The 16998-nt window shown below is 39.7% G+C and overlaps 1 long non-coding RNA gene across 1 annotated transcript in view; it reads right to left on the reverse strand.

The window, feature by feature from the left end:
* Positions 1-11049, reverse strand: part of LOC134343509 (uncharacterized) — a 141369-nt gene extending 130320 nt beyond the window's left edge. Inside the window, exons 1-2 of the long non-coding RNA XR_010017244.1 lie at positions 10989-11049; positions 10046-10139 (exon numbers count right to left, since the gene is read on the reverse strand). This is a non-coding gene — a long non-coding RNA (uncharacterized LOC134343509). The remainder of the gene's footprint in view (positions 1-10045; positions 10140-10988) is intronic.
* Positions 11050-16998: the final 5949 nt, after the last annotated feature.

The following is a 16998-nucleotide window of genomic DNA, read 5'->3' on the forward strand; positions in this document are numbered from 1 at the left end:
CACTTCTTCCTAGAGATGTTGCCTGGCCTGCTGCGTTCACCAGCAACTTTGATGTGTGTTGCTTGAATTTCCAGCATCTGCAGAATTCCTGTTGTTTGCATTTTAAAAAGCACTGGGGTAGTGTTCATGGGTTCATTGTCCATTCAGAAATCTAATGACAGATACACTGAGTGTGTGCATTCAGGCTCCTGAACCTCTTCCTTGATGGTAGCAATCAGAAGAGCATATGTCCCCCGGGATCAATGAAGTATGACTGTGACTACGTCCTGGGTGATAGGAGTCCTTAATGATGGATGTGGCCTTTTTGAAGCATTGATTTATTAAGGTATTCCAGATCAGCAGATGAGAGTAGATGAGAGCACTTCATCACAGCAGATGCATGTGCCATTGGCGATGGTCGTTAAAGCAGTTCACCTTGCTCTTCTTGGGCACTGGTATGATGGCTGTCCTTTTGAAGGAGGTGGGAACCACTGACTGAACAGTGAGAGAGTGAAGGTCCTTGAACACTCTCGCCAGTTAGATGTCTCGGCCTCTGAGACAGAGATCACAGGGTCACCAGATGCTGCAGGGATGCACACAGGCGTTGCTTTATAATCCCATTCAAAGTGTGAATCAAAGGCACTGAACGCATCTGGGAGTGAATCAGCACCAGATCAAGTTGCACCAAACTTTATGATTCCAGTGAATCTTTGGTCTAAAATTAAGGAAATGAAAATGACTCCTCAAGATTCTTTGTAAATTTGGAGGCAAGAGATTCTGCAGAAGCTGGAATTTCAAAGTAACCCAAACAAAATGCTGGAGGAACTCAGCAGATGAGGCAGCATCAACGGAAATGAATAATCAGCTGATGTTACAGATCAAATCCTGTCATCAGAACAGAGAAGTAAATATGGATTTCTGGGAAACTTTCTCCAAATTCTCCTCCAAAAACAGAGCAAAGTATCCAAAAAAATGTGCTTTAAGTACTGCAGACAACAGGGAATCTAAAACTATGAAATAATTAAACTGGTAGACCAAAATAAGAATTGTGCGAATAAAATGTTAGAGAAAATGAATATGAGAATCAATTAATTTACACAAATGCCTCGAGAGGAAGGACCAACTCAAAATGGAAGATAACACTGCAGAGTTCTAAGCCATTGATCTAGAGACAAGATGAGCATTGTCTGACCCACACACGTACATTGAAACATTGAAAATACAGTGAAATATATCATTCGCATCAACAGCTAACAAAATGTCAGGATGTGCTAGGGACAGCCTGCAAGTATCACCATGTTTCTAGTGCCAACATATAGTGGCATGTCCACAACGTATTCACCCTAGCGTGTATGCCTTTGGGATGTGGGAGTAAATTTGGAGTACTCGGAGGAAACCCACGCAGTCACGGGGAGTTGGAATCCCACCATGGCAGTTGGAAATTGAAATTCAAGCAATCAAATAAATCTGGATTTTATTTTCGCAAACACGAGGAAATCTGCAGATGCTGGAAATTCAAGCAACATACATTAAAGTTGCTGGTGAACGCAGCAGGCCAGGCAGCATCTCTAGGAAGAGGTACAGTCAACGTTTCGGGCCAAGACCCTCTGTCAGGACTAACTGAAAGAAGAGCTAGTAAGAGATTTGAAAGTGGGAGGTCAATCTAGCCAAATATTGACCATTTGACCAGTTAGGAGCAGTCTAATGTGAAGTCTTCTTTACCTTCTCTGCTTTCTTTAATTTCCTGCTTTAGTCAGTTTTCTGGATATAATCTTCTTTCATATTTTCCTTTGAATAATTTGGTATTAGTTAATACTAACCTATCTTTTAAAATTGTGAGAAATCAGTTTACTTATTTGAGCGTAACAATTACTAGGAATTATAAATTCCATTTTAAAGGTTTTGTTTACACTTCTGAATTATGTTAAGAAGGCACTTTCAAATTGGTTACCCCTCTCTTTATTGTTGTTTGGCTGAACCAATTCCATTAAAATGAATATTTTGACCAAATTATTATATTTATTTCAGGCCATACCTGTTTTTATTCCTAAATCGTTTTTTGATTCTTTGGATTCTATTATATCTTCATATATATGGAAAAATAAAATTTCTCGATCAAATAAAGTTCACCTTCAAGAAGCTAAAAAGAATGGAGGTTTAGCCTTACCCAATTTTAGGTTTTATTACTGGGCAGTCAATATACGGAATCTTACATTTTGGTTATATTATATTAATCGAGAGGACTGTCCAGTCTGGGTTTCTTTGGAAGCTAACTCTGTTAATAAATTCTCTATCATTTCTCTTCTCAGATCCTCAATTCCTTTATCCTTAAGCAATTTAACTGATAGTTTTTGTAGTTAAACACACTTTGAGGTTTTGGGTACAATTCAGAAAATATTTTGGTTTATTGAGTTTTTCACTTTCCAGTCCCATTTTTTTCTAACTATTTTTTAAACCTTCTATGTCTGATGTAGTTTTTAAAGAGTGGAATAGATTGGGTATTAAATATTTTAATGATTTGTTTGTTGGAGATAGTCTCTCTTCATTTGAACAACTGTCAGTTAAGTATAGCCTACCTAGAACTCACTTTTTTCGATATTTACAAATTAGAGACTTTTTGCGTTCTCAAGTACATACATTTCCTAAAAGTCCAGATAAAAAGTTACTTGATATCATTTTTAATTTGAAAGCTTTCCATAATGCATCTATATCTAATATTTATGGTATGTTGTTGGGAATGAGAAGTATTCCTTTAGATAAAATTAAAAATCTTTGGGAACAAGATTTACAGATTTCAATTTCTGAGGACACTTGGAATGAAATTTTTAAATTGGTTAATATCTCATCGTTATGTGCCCGTCATTCCCTTCTACAATTTAAAGTGGTTCATAAAGCCCATATGTCTAAAGATAAGCTGTCTCATTTTTATTCAGATATATCTCCCTTTTGTGATAGATGTAATAATGGAGAAGCTTCATTAATCCATATGTTTTGGACTTGTCCGAGTCTTGAAAAATATTGGAAGGAAGTATTTCAAACTTTTTTGGTGCTTTTTAAAGTAAATTTTAAACCTAATCCTTTGACTGCCTTATTTGGTATTGTTGGAGGAAATTATATTATTTTGGAGACACGTGATCTGCATATTTTGGCCTTTATTTCTGTTATAGCCAGGAGAGAATTGTTGCTTAAGCGGAAGGATGCCACTCTGCCTAATCATACTCATTGATTACAGGATGTTATGTCTTGCTTAAATTTGGAGAAGATTCGCTGTTCAATTTCTGAACCTGGACAAGATTTTTTTTAACATTGTGGGGCCCGTTTTTGAATTTTTTTCAAAACATTTGATTTGCTGTTAAGCCAGATATTGGCTAATAATATGTTTTACTACATGAGAAGGATTTTTTCCTTTTCTTTTTTTTTAACCTAACAGCTGTTTTTTTTCTGGTAGAGGATTTAGATTTTTTGTATAATAAAATTATCTCTTTTCAATTATTATGTTTAAATTTAATTTATATGGATATGGGGTAATTACACTTTATCTATGATTTCAATATATTGTAATCAATATATATTATATATCCTGCTGTACTCTGTATTTTTTTATGTAAGAAATTAATAAAAATATTGAAAATGAAAAGGAGCAGTTTGGGATTGACAATATCCACATTATGTAACTGAAAAGAGTGTGAATGCATTCCAGATGCAAATTTAATTTAGAGTCGATAATATGGCAACCATTATCTAAACTTAAGGCTATCAGGAGGAGCAGTTACGAACATCATTTTATGTAGTTCTTAATCAAGATTGGATAAATGGTAAAGATTCAAGATTCAAAGATCCAAAGATTCAAAAAACTTTACTGTCATTCTAACCATACATCAGCTCTGCAGGGCAGAATGAGACAGCGTTTCTCAGGGGCAGTGCAATCATAACATAACAGGGGAAAACCTAATCTTGGTGATGATGAATTCAGTCAATTTGGTGATATGTGAATATATTGATGTGATCATGCAGTGGAGCCAGTACGGGATGAATTAAGATATAGAGAAGGAATGCAACATTTGTGGGAGTTGCATAAAAGACCAATGGCAAGTAACTATGATGTGATAGATTGTGTAATTGTACAGATTAAACAAGTATGCTGCAAAACAGAAATATTTTTTAATGGGGACTTGCATATAGATTTGGATAATCCTCCAAGAGGAGCACAACCTTGTTACAGTTTGGAGACATGCATGCCTCAGTAACTCAGAGAGCTATATCGCTGGAGACAGGGCTTTTTGCTTTGGCTTTTGGTGAGGTCACATGGGTAGAGACTAGACTGAGAGCGGTCCAACTGTCCTCCAAGTTTGGAGGGTTCAGTTTAGTGCTAACAACCATGACTGGTCAAATAAAGTTGTTACCGAAAGGGCAATCAGGAATCGTATATCCAAATGCGATGGTATTACTGAGTCTTCACTCGGGACTTGCATGACTGACAGTAGTGAAAACTGAGATGAAGCTACTGACCCAATGAGGGAGGCCATGAACACTGCTGGAGATGGAGGACCTTCATTGCTGCCCTAACTGCTAGTGGCATAACTGCTAGTGGCAGTAAAAACCAAAATTTTGACAATCAGAGCAGTTGACCAGAAAAAAAATAATTAAGTATGTGAATGCTTTCTGATTGCTTACTCCAGTTATAGATGCCATAGCCGACAAGGAGGCAGTTCATCTTGCAAGAGACTGCAGAGAGTTGTTGACAGAGCTCAGTCTCCTGTCCATGGATTCTGCCTACACGTCTCATTGCTTTGGTAAAGTAACCAGTATAATCAAAGTCCCCTCCCACAATAAACATTCTTTCTTCTATCTCCAATCAGGAAGAAGATACAAAAGTTTGATTACATCTACCGCCAGAATCAAGGTCAGCTCCTACATCACTATTAAAGTAAATGTATTATCAAACGACACATATGTCACCATATACAACCCCAAGATTCATTTTCTTGTGGGCATTCACAGAAAATACAAAGAAATACAATAGAATCAGCAAAAGATAGGACACAAAAAATGGACAAATAACCAATGTGCAAAAGACAACAAACTGTACAAATACAAAAAAAAATAAGCAATAACTATTGAGAACATGAGATGAAGAATTTTTGAAAGTTAGTCCCTGGGTTGTGAGAACAGTTCAATGTTGGGGCAAGTAAAGTTGTGAAATTATCATAACTGATTGAAGAGCCTGATGACTGAGGGGAAATAACTATTCCTGAACCTGGTAATGTGGGTCTGAGGCTCCTGTATGTCCTTTCTGATGGTAGCAGTGAGAAGAGAGCATGGCCTGGATGTTGTGGGTCCTTGATGATGGATGATGGTTCTGTGGCAGTGCACCATGAAGATCTGCTCAATGCTGAGAGGGCTTTACCCATGTCAGGCTGGGCTGTATCCATTAGATTTTGTAATTTTTTTCCATTCAAGAGCAATGGTGTTTTCATACCAGGCCCAGATGCAACCAGTCAATATACTGTCCACCACACATCAATAGAAGTTTGTCAAAGTTGACAATTCAGTTGAATTTTCTTTAGAAAATTCCCAGAAAGTAGAGGCAACTACCACACTTTTTTTGTGTGTCGTAGTCATAGTCATAGTCATACTTTATTGATCCGGGGGGAAATTGGTTTTCATTACAGTTGCACCATAAATAATAAATAGTAATAGAACCATAAATAGTTAAATAGTAATATGTAAATTATGCCAGGAAATAAGTCCAGGACCAGCCTATTGGCTCAGGGTGTCTGACCCTCCAAGGGAGGAGTTGTAAAGTTTGATGGCCACAGGCAGGAATGACTTCCTATGACGCTCAGTGCTGCATCTCGGTGGAATGAGTCTCTGGCTGAATGTACTCCTGTGCCCAACCAGTACATTATGTAGTGGATGGGAGACATTGACCAAGATGGCATGCAACTTAGACAGCATCCTCTTTTCAGACACCACCGTGAGAGAGTCCAGTTCCATCCCCACAACATCACTGGCCTTACAAATGAGCTTGTTAATTCTGTTGGTGTCTGCTACCCTCAGCCTGCTGCCCCAGCACACAACAGCAAACAGCAACATATGTCAGGATAGATGATCTCTGAAATGATAATACAATGAAATTTAAAGTTGCGGATCTTCTCCACCTCCAATCCTTTGGCTCATGGACTTCAGGTTTCCTCCTGCTGAAGTCAATTGGTTTTACTGACATTGAGTGAGTGGTTGTTGTTGTGGCCAGATTTTTAATCTCGCTTTATGTGCTGATTCGTTACCACCTTTGATTTGGCCAATGACGGTGATGTCATCAGCAAACATAAATATGGCATTGGAGCAGTGCTTAACCTCACAGTCATAAGTATAAAGCAAGTAGAGCAGGGGCTAAGCACACAGCCTTGTGGTGCACATGTACTGCTGGAGATCTTGGAGGATATGTTGGTGTCAAACTAAACTGGCTGGAGACTGCGTGAGGAAATTAAGGATACCCTTGCTCAAGGAGGAATTGAGGTCAAGGTCTAGGAAGTTATTGATTAGTGTTAAGGGAATGATAGTATGAGGGGTGATTGATAAGTTCGTGGCCTAAGGTAGAAACATAGGCAACATCCACACTAGACCGGATAAATCCATAACCGAAGCTTTTTCTCTTCGTTTTGACCCTCCGTCCACATTGAAATGGCGTTTTCCTCCCCCAAAAACGGATATTTTCTAAAACATTCTCCAGAGTGTTTAAATCTGAAAACACCGGTTGGGCGTTGCAGTGTGTACGGCGAAACCGGAGGTTTTGAAAAACCTGTCGTCCCTTTCATCAGTGAAGAGACTATGGCTGTAGGAAATGTTTCCAGGGTGACCCCTCTGTGTGAGTGGGGAAGATGTTGGTGGAGCCACCCGGGGGTCTGTGTGTCCGTATCTGTAGCTATTGTAGTGGAGATGAGTTATTAATTTCAACTTTTCTGCATAATCACTCAAAGAGTTGAACTGCATGTGCATGTAACGAGAGCCGTGTAACTCATCGCCTTCTACCTTAGGCCACAAACTTATCAATCACCCCTGCTGTGGACCACTTTCTGGAGGTCCAGGACACCGACTTCTACAAAGAAGGGATCCGTATGCTCCACGACCGCTGGACTAAAAGTGTGTAAATGTAGGAGGGGACCATGTTGAAAAATAAATGAGCTACGTTTTCTAAAATTGACTCCTACTACCTTAGGCCACAAATTTATCAATCACCCCTCATATTGAATGCAGAGCTGTAGTCAATGTAGAGCATCCTGATGTACGCATTTTCACTGTCCAGGTGTTACAAATTTGAGTGAAGAACAGATGAAATGGCATCTACTACTGACCTGTTGTGACAGGAGGCAAACTGGAGTGGATTTAAGTTGCTCCTCAGGCAGAAGTTAATATGTTTCATCACCAACCTCTCAAAACAGTCTCTCACTGTGGATATAAGTGCAACTGGATGATCCTCATTGAGGTAGCTTACCATGTTTTCGACTGAAGCCTGCTCGAAGCCGTTGGGTACTTCAGACTGCCGAAGCGATAGGTTAAAGATATCAGTGAACACTCCAGCCAGTTGATCAGCACAAGTCTTTAATGCTCAGTCAGATATCCCATCTAGCCCAGATGCTTTCCATGGATTTACTGAGCTGGAGAATGCTTTCACACCAGCCTCAGAGACCGAAATCACAGGGTCACCAGGGGCTGTGGGGGTTTATAAAGTTCCTCCATGTTTTGATGGTCAGGGCAAGTATAAAAGGCATTGAGCTCATCCGAGTGGGAAACTTTGTTGTCACCTACAGTAGGTCACTCGTTTTCACTTTGTAGGAGTTGATGGCAGTCAAGCCCTGCCCCAGCTGTTGAGTATTCTTCAGAGATTCAGGTCTGGTCTGACGTGAGATGGCTTTTTGGAGGTCATAGCTCAACCTCTTGTATTTAACTTGGTCACCAGACCTGAATGCCACTGATCTGGCCCTCAGCAGAATTCAGTTCTCTTGATTCATTCAGGGCTTCTAGTTGGGAAAGACTGAATGATTTTGTGCCGACACACTCGTCTACGACTGTTTTTGAAAAGTCAGTGACAACTGTGCGTATTCGTTCAGGTTCTCTGATGAGTCTTTGATCGTGCCCCAATCCACTGACTCGAAGCAATCCCAGAGACATTTCTCCTTTGTGGCCCTTATCTCTGGAGTGTTGCTTTTTAGCCTCTACTTGTAGTACAGCCAAATGTTCAGATTATCTGAAATGTGGTCTAGGGATGGAACGGTAAACATTCCTAATCATAGTCTAACTATGTATTTCCTAATCATAGGAAACCATAAAAAGGGTACAGAGGAGATTTACAAGGATGTTGTCTGGAGTGGGGAGCGTGCCTTATGAGAATAGGTTGAGTGAACTCAGCCTTTTTTCCTTGGAGCGATGGAGAGACATTGATCATGTAGATAGTAAGAGGCTTTTTCCCAGGATTGAAATGGCAGCACAAGAGGGCATAGTTTTAACGTGCTTGGAAGTAGGTACAGAGGAGATGCCAGGGGTAAGTTTTTTTACACAGAGGCTGGTGAATGCATGGAACGGGCTGCCGGCGGTGGTGGTGGAGGTGGAAATGATAGGGTCTTTTAAGAGACTCCTGGATAGGTACATGGAGCTTGGAAAAATAGAGTACTGTGGATAAGCCTAGGTAGTTCTAAGGTAAGGACATGTTCAGCACAGCTTTGTGGGCCGAAGGGCCTGTATTGTGCTGTAGGTTTTCTATGTTTATATGTTTCTAGAACGCTGTTCAAGTGTGTTGGGATCCCTTGTGCCCTTGTGCTGCAGGTAATATGTTGATAATTGGGTAAAGATTTCTTTAAACAAGACTAACTTAGTCCACAATAATGATTTAAAAGGCATTGGGCTGGCTGTTTCTTGTTTGCTAATCGCTTGACTCAATACTTCAAATGTTGCTTAGCATTGTCCTTTTATGGTATGTAAATAGCAGTTATGATAATAGAGAGGAACTCACTTAGTGATTAGAATGTTTGGCACTTAATCATGTGATGTTCCAGGTCAGCGGAACAAGAGTGCGAATAGACCGCTATGTCCGAGCACCACAAAGAGTTTATCATGAAACACAGACCCCCACCTTCTGCCCTCTTGAATCAGCAGTCCAGTTCATCAGGTGAACAGAGAAGCGGTCGGGTCTTACCAACGTATCCAGACTGTCTGAGGTGAGCCATGTGTCCATGAGACACAGAACACAGCAATCCCTCGTTTCCCCTCCGATACAGCTTCTTGCCTTTAGGTCCTCAACCCATTAACCCACCCTACTATAACCCCATCACTACTTCATACCCAACAACCACTCCTCTCCACCGCCTTTCAGCACCCTTCATCTCCCAAGGCACATAGCATCACTTTATTGACATATAACCAGTCTACGTACATAAGCTAATCCTATATATATATATGGCCACACTCAGCCATGTGCACATTCTGTTTTATAGGATTGCTTTTATGATTTATACTTGTTGTGCTTCTTAATGTGTTCTTTATGCTTATTATGTTCTTTACACTGCATTGCACCTGGAGTAATAATCAGAGAATATTGTTCTCCTTTATATTGGTGCACTGAATAATAACAATAACCTTGAATCTTGAATTTTGAAGTTCAACATACAGCTTGCAAAAAAATAAGATAAAATAGCTACTGAGATTCTAAATTCAGTTAAGTCGGACTTCAGTGTGATAAGGCAGTAAACTGCTGAAAAGGGCCACTGGGTGAAATATTACATCTTCTGTCATTTGATGATACAGTACAAATTAATATCTTTGAGGATATAAGAAAAATATTTGCCAAAGAAAGGTCAAAGATGATCAAAGGTATGTGGGATAACATAAAACTAAAACAAATAACTTTATAAAGGAAGAACCTCCAGGCTTCTGATTACTGGGACAAATCAGACAGCAAGAGCTACAAAAAGGGAGGATGAGAAGAAATTTGAAAGGAAGATTAAAATCAACAGAAAATGTAATTTCATATAATTTTATTGAAAAAGAGATTGAAAAAATAGATACCAACCAATTAATAATGACAAACAGAAGAAAATCTGCAGATGCTGTAAATGCAAAGCAGCAGACAAAATGCTGGAGGAACTCAGCAGGTCAGGCAGTGTCTATAGAAAAGAAGGGGTATTAAAAGGGAATCTTTCTTGATCAACGTCACTGAATTCAACATAATCAAGAAATTAGAAAGTTGATGAAACTAATTTATCTAGATGAACAAAGTCATTCTTAAGATTCTACATCATAGACTAATTAAGATAGAGCCTATGAATCCAGACCCCACCACACAGCTTCTTGTCTGAAGTGAGTAGGAGCAAAGGTTAGCTGTTGCATAAGGTGGGAAATCTGGTTCCAGTAGAGTGGACATTTTTTTTTACTATGTATATTAGTGTTTGTGCTGTGGTGTATTAAGTTTTATAAAAACAGTAGCTGAAAGTCTGAACAATTCTGAGTGACACTTTAACTCTTTGTGAAGGCAGCATGTTAGTTATCTGTAGAAGTTAATGTCCTGTCCTCTTCACACGCCTTGCATGAATTAACAGGCAGATAAACTCCATCCCCAGTTACCACACTGACAAAGACGTTCCAAGTTGACTTTCTTTAAAGTAGCAACTGGTGGTAAGGTAAAACTGACAGAAAGAAAAACATACAATCAAAAGGTGTCCAAATTCCCATTATGGTTAAGTACAAGGCAAGCATTAAATATACCACAAATGGTACAAAATAATACACAAGATACTGCATACAAATAAGTTCCAAATATATCATAATACATATAGATGTTGCTACATACAATGTATCTTATGCACGTTTTCTCACTACGGGTTAGCCAGAACATGTGGCCCATATGAATAGTCCATCTGTATTTTATCTGCACACAAACCATTCAAACATCTCTGGTTTGTGGAAATATGCATATACATCAATAAATAATAAAACTAAAGATTACTTTTACTTACTGACGATGCTGTCAAAGACCTGAACGTCCGGATGATGTCGAATGAAAAGGCACAAGCTCTCCCTCAACTCTACATGGGGAACTGTCTCGACGCCAACTGATGATGTCATCAGCTAGAGACACAGATCACATGACCTAAATGACTGCTATACAAAACTACTAGCAAAGGGTGCTAAATGACAAATAAAATAACTGACTTATGGCAGCACAGTTAAACACTGCAGGTTTGTTAAATGTTTGCTAATAGTGGCTGAATTCTGTATCGCCTCAGGCACTAGTGGCATGAAAACAAAAGAAACATAGAAAAAGCATAGATATTTACAGTACATTATAGGCCCTTTGGCCCACAATATTGTACCAACGATGTAACCTACTCTAGAAACTGCCTAGAATTTCCCTACTGCATAGCCATCTCTTTCTCTAAATGTACTTATCTAATGTGACATTCATTATCTAAGAGTCTCTTAAAAGACCCCTCTACCACCTTTGCTGGTAGTGCGCTTCATGCACCCACCACTCTGTGTGATAAACTTACCTCTGACATCCCCCTTGTATCTACTTCCAAGCACCTTAAAACTATGCCCCCTCGTGTTAACCATTTCAGCCCTGGGAGAAAGCCTCTGGTTATCTACACAATTAATGCCTCTCATCTTATACACCTCTATCAGGTCACCTCTCATCCTCTATTGCTCCAAGGAGAAAAGACCAAGTTCACTCAATCTATGTTCATGGCATACTCTCCAATCCGGGCAACATCCTTGTAAATCTCCTCTACACTCTCTTTAAGGTATCTACATCCTTCCTGTAATGAGGTGATCAGAACTGAACACCGTACTCCAAGTGGGGTCCAACTAAGGTCTTATATAGCTGTGACATTACAGGTATATAAAGACCAAAGAGCTTATCTATTCCTGTGTGTCTCTCAATGCTTGTGTGCTTGTGGATTGAACCCTTAAGGTATTGAAGCACTTTATGCTCAGTTCTTGGGGCTTCTAGGCGAAGGAATCGTGATCGATCAGTGCCTAGGACAAATTCATGAGTTGGAACTTGGAGATACCCTCAACAAAAGTGACAATCAAGTCCCCCGATGACAGCAACAATCAAGTGGAGACTATGAAATGTGAACCCTGAAAACTTTGTAACTTACTGTGTAGTATTTAGTGTGGTTTATTTGAGTTTTCTGTTTTCTGATAATAAATTTGCTTCAGTTACTTTGTTGTGCTTGTATGCTTATCACCACATCTCCTGGACACTTGAAATGGGTTGGGTCCTTTGGGTCTGATCAACCCAGCCCATTACATTGTTTTAGACATTAGAATCAATATACAAATAACTTGCATATGCCATGCCCATAATATGATGAAGGATCTCAAACATCCATCCAGTGTCCTCTTTGACTCTACAACAGGCAGGAGACTACGATGCATAAAAACAAGAATGGGCAGATCGGGAAACAGTTTCTTTCCCCTGGTCATTAGGCTTCTGAACTCCCTACCACACCATATTCAAAGTGTCACTGGTTAATCTGCTCATTAATTATTGATGCCTTTAATTTGTTACTTATGTGTGATTCATCTGTAGATTCTTTATCCTTACCTTCATAAATTATAGTATGTTATGTGTACTACTGCGCTTTACATCCGGGTTCAAAAGAACATTGTCTTATTTCTATGTACAGTAGTTAAATGACAATAAACCTGACTTGACTTGATTTAAAGTTAAGTTGGGCCAAAGGGCCTTTTCTGTGCTGTGTTTCGTGACTCCAATTCTGAACCTGACATCAAATTGGAGGGAATAGCTAAACTGAGAAGGAATGTCACATGAAGGCATTCATAAATTTGCAAAATGAGCATTTAAATGTCTAATGCATTTAACAATCAGCAAGATCAAAGAGATGATTGTGGATTTCAGGAAGGATAAGATGAGGGAACACAACCAATCCATATGAAGAAGTGGAGAGAATGCGCCATTTCAAGTTCCTGGATATCAGTATCTCTGAGGACCTAATCTGGATGCAACATATTGATGCAGTTATAAACAAGTCAGGATAGCAGATACATTTCATTTGGAGTTTGAAGAAATTTGGCATGTCAACTAAAACACTTGAAAACTTCTACAATTGTTTCGTGGAGAGCAATCTGACTGGCTGCCTCACTGCCTGCTATCAGGGGAACTACTGCATAAGATCGAACTAACTTGCAGAAACTTGTAAAATTTGTCAGGTCCATTATGGGCATTAGCCTCCAAGACATCTTCAAGAAGCAATGCCTTGGAAAGGTGGCGTCCATTATTAAAGACCCCACCACCCAGGACATGCTCTCTTCTCATTGTTACATTAGGAAGAAAGTACAGAAGCTTGAAAAGACACACTCAGTGACTCAGGAACAGACTCTTCCCCTCTGCATTCCAATTTCTAAATGGACATTGAGCCCATGAACACTACCTCACTACTTTTTATTTCTGTTTCTTTGCACTACTTATTGTAATAACTATATACATATATTTACTGCAATTCAGTTTTTCTCTATATTTATTTATCATGTATTTCATTGTACTGCTGCCACAAAGTTAACAAATTTCACAGCATACACTGGTGATGTTAAACCTGATCCTGACAGATCAGGGGTTCCCAGTCTGCTGTCCAAGGACTCATTGGTTTATAGTGGGGGCCCATGGGATCCCCTGAGACAGATGAATACATATTGTTACCATCAATAATCAGGCAAATCCTTCTTGAAAATAAGAATCTGAATGGGATAAACACAAGGGATTCTGCAGATGCTGGAAATCCAAAGTGAGACTCAAACAAAATGCTGGATGAACTCAACATTTATGGAAAGGAATAACGAGCTGATGTTTTGGGCTGAGATCCTTCACCAGGACTGGAAAGGAAGGGGGAAGAAGCCAGAATAGGAAGGTGGAGGAGGAAAGGAGTACAAGCTGGCAAGTGACCAGATGAGGGGGCAGGTTGGGGGGGGGAGGAAGAAGTAGAAGAAGGAAGCTGTTAGGAGAGGGGAGTGGACCATGGGAGAAAGGGAAGGACGAGGGGCATTAGAACGAGTTGATGGGCAGGTGAGGTGAAGAGGAATGGGAGATTTGGGAGTCCTGTATCAAAATGGATGTTAATAAATGCAAACGAAATGGAAGTAGTGCCTTGGCCTGAAACATTGACTGTATATTAGCTTCCATGGATACTGCCTGACCAGCAGATTTCCTCCAGCATTTTGTGTCTTAAACCAAATGGTTGTGTGTGTTTCTCAAAGAATAGAATTGGAAATCATAAGCATTCAGCCTTTATGACCCATTAATTAGTGAGTTCAACAATTTCAGAAAACCTTTGTTTTACTCTTTTATATCTGTTATATCACTTCTTCAAGTTTTAGTTTCTTTTCCCTGATTTTTTTTCTGAAATTCTTTTGCCTGGCACTGTCATTTAATCTTTTTGCCCATCTTAAACCTTGCTTTTTAGTTCCCTTTTCCCCGTTTACTTCCCATTTTAAAACCTGCTTATTTCTAAATTTTACCATTTCAATGAAGGGTCCTCAATGTGAAATTTTAACTCTGCATCTCTTTCAGATTTCCAGTGCCCACCTGTATTTCTCTTTTTCTGTGAAGAGAAAGGAAGGTACATATTTCAACTTTTTTGTATTCTACGTGATAACTTCATTGAATCTGATTTTGACCAAATTTGAGATAGGTTGTACCATTTAGTAGTGTCACTTGTAAGACATAGTAGGCACAAAAGCCGGGAATTTAGCAATAAGAACAAGAAAAAACTCCTGGAAGCGGCTGAGGTAAATGGCATAGAGTTATAGAGTAGTACATCATAGAAATAAGCCCTTTGGCCCATAATATCTCGGTCAACTATCCTATGTACACATATTAATCTCAACTGCCTGCATTTGTTCTATATCCTCTGTGTCTTTCTCATTCATGTACCTGTCCAGATGTCTCTTACATGCAGACATGGGGATGTTTGCAAATGCTGGAAATCCAAATCAACACACACAAAATGCTGTGGGAACTCAGCGTCTATGGAAAATAGTACACAGTCTACGTTTCGGGCTAGGACCCTTCTTTAGGACTGAGAGGGAAGAGGCTAGATACCTGAATTAAAAGGTGAGGGGTAGGGGAAAGAGGCTAGCTGGAATCTCTTAAATACAGTACCTTTTCCTACTTCCAACATCTCCTTTGACAGCTCATTCACACACAAACTACTCTTAATCCTCCTTCAACATACCAACTACTTCCTAGTTTTAGAAACCCGTAAGACCATAAAATATAGGAGCAAAAATCAGAGCCAATCTCCTGACTTCTCCCTGTATCCCTTCATGCCCTGACCAATCAAGAAAGATTTGGCCTCCACAGCTGCCTGTGGAAAGGAATTCCACGGATTCACCACTCTCTGGCTAAAGAAATTCCTCCTCATCTCCGTTCTAAAAGGACTCTCCTTGATTCTGAGGCTGTGTCCTCTGGTCTTAGACTCTCCCATTACAGGAAACATTCTCTCCACATCACCTCTCTCAAGGCCTTTCACTGTTCAGTAGGTTACTCCGACCATGAGAAACAGACTCTGGCTATCTATGCCTCTGATGCAGGTTCCTTTGTTCCAGCAAAAGCAGACAGTGCATATCCAATCTCTCCTTCTAGCTCAAGATTTTCAAATTAAGTAACATCCTTGTGAATATATTCTGCACTTTCTCCAGTGTATTAACATAATCTTAGGGTGCCTAAGACTTTTGCACAGTATTGCAGTAATTTTACATATTGCACTGTACTGCTGCCACAAAAAAAGCATTACATTACTTACGTGAGTGACAATAAACCTGATTCTGATATGGGTGGCTGCTGTGGACTGAGAGAGGGGAATCAAGGTTGGGAAAAGGGGAAGGAAAAGGGGAAGGAAGAGGGGTGGGAGCGGGAAGCATGAGGGTGACATTCGGTAATGATCAATAAAGGGTGACCTTTCCTGGCATCTCAGAGCTAGGTGCGTCTGCACACACACCCTACCCCCGCCTCTAGCACTCCTTTTCTGCCACCTGTCCCACACCCCTCCAGCAGTGCTCCACCCTCAACATTCCCAACACCCTTTGCTCCAACCATATTTACAAACTCCTTCTCCGCTCCATATTGACAAATACAACACTGTGCTAAAGTCTTAGGCACCCTAGTTATTTCATATATAAGTGCCTCAGATTTTTGCAGAGTACTGCATTTCTTGCGCAGCAACTAGAAATATGTATAAAGCTTCGAGTGTAACCTAACCGACACCTTGTAGAAATGTAACATGACGTCACATCTCCTGGAATTAATTCCTTGGCCAGTGACAAATTACATGCTGTATGCCTTTTGTGTCTTGCTCAAAATGTTGACTGTTTATTCTGCTCCATAGGTGCTACCTAACATGTTGAATTCCTTCAATATGTGTTGCAACCATGAATATCAATCGAGACAGGTTATATAAAAACAACCAAACATTTAGTAAACATGGATAAACAATTAAAAAAACGAAAACCTTAACCGGAAGTTAACCGCTATGCAGCCGTTCAACAAATCGTCACTCGGCACTGGTTCTGAAAGCGTTAAATGAGAAAACAGTTCTTAAAACAGTAAAGTCAGACATAGTTCTTAAAATGGTAAATTCAAAAGTCCAACAGATTTATATGTCCAATTGGGTGAGACTTCTCTGGAGAAGGATTTTCTTCATAGACGCGACTTTCCTGCTGGTTCTGTCCGAAGGATTCACGATGCAGTAAATAAACAGTTTAAAACAACTGACCTTAATTTCTTTTAAAGATCAAACCTTGCATGAACTCTTTTTTCTTTTGGCAAGAGTTATCTCGATGCAGGTCACTACTCCTTCAACGAAGACTCAATAAGGTCCATCCTTTGTTAAACTGCCGAACGAAACCGACTCCTCTCAATCCTTCGAGTCTTGTACTTCGATAACGTCTTTACTCTCCCGTACTACTGCTAGAATAAGGTACATCAACACATCTAGCAAAAATTTC

The sequence above is a fragment of the Mobula hypostoma genome, chromosome 1 (assembly GCF_963921235.1).
Source record: "Mobula hypostoma chromosome 1, sMobHyp1.1, whole genome shotgun sequence".
Classification (NCBI taxonomy): Eukaryota; Metazoa; Chordata; class Chondrichthyes; order Myliobatiformes; family Myliobatidae; genus Mobula; species Mobula hypostoma.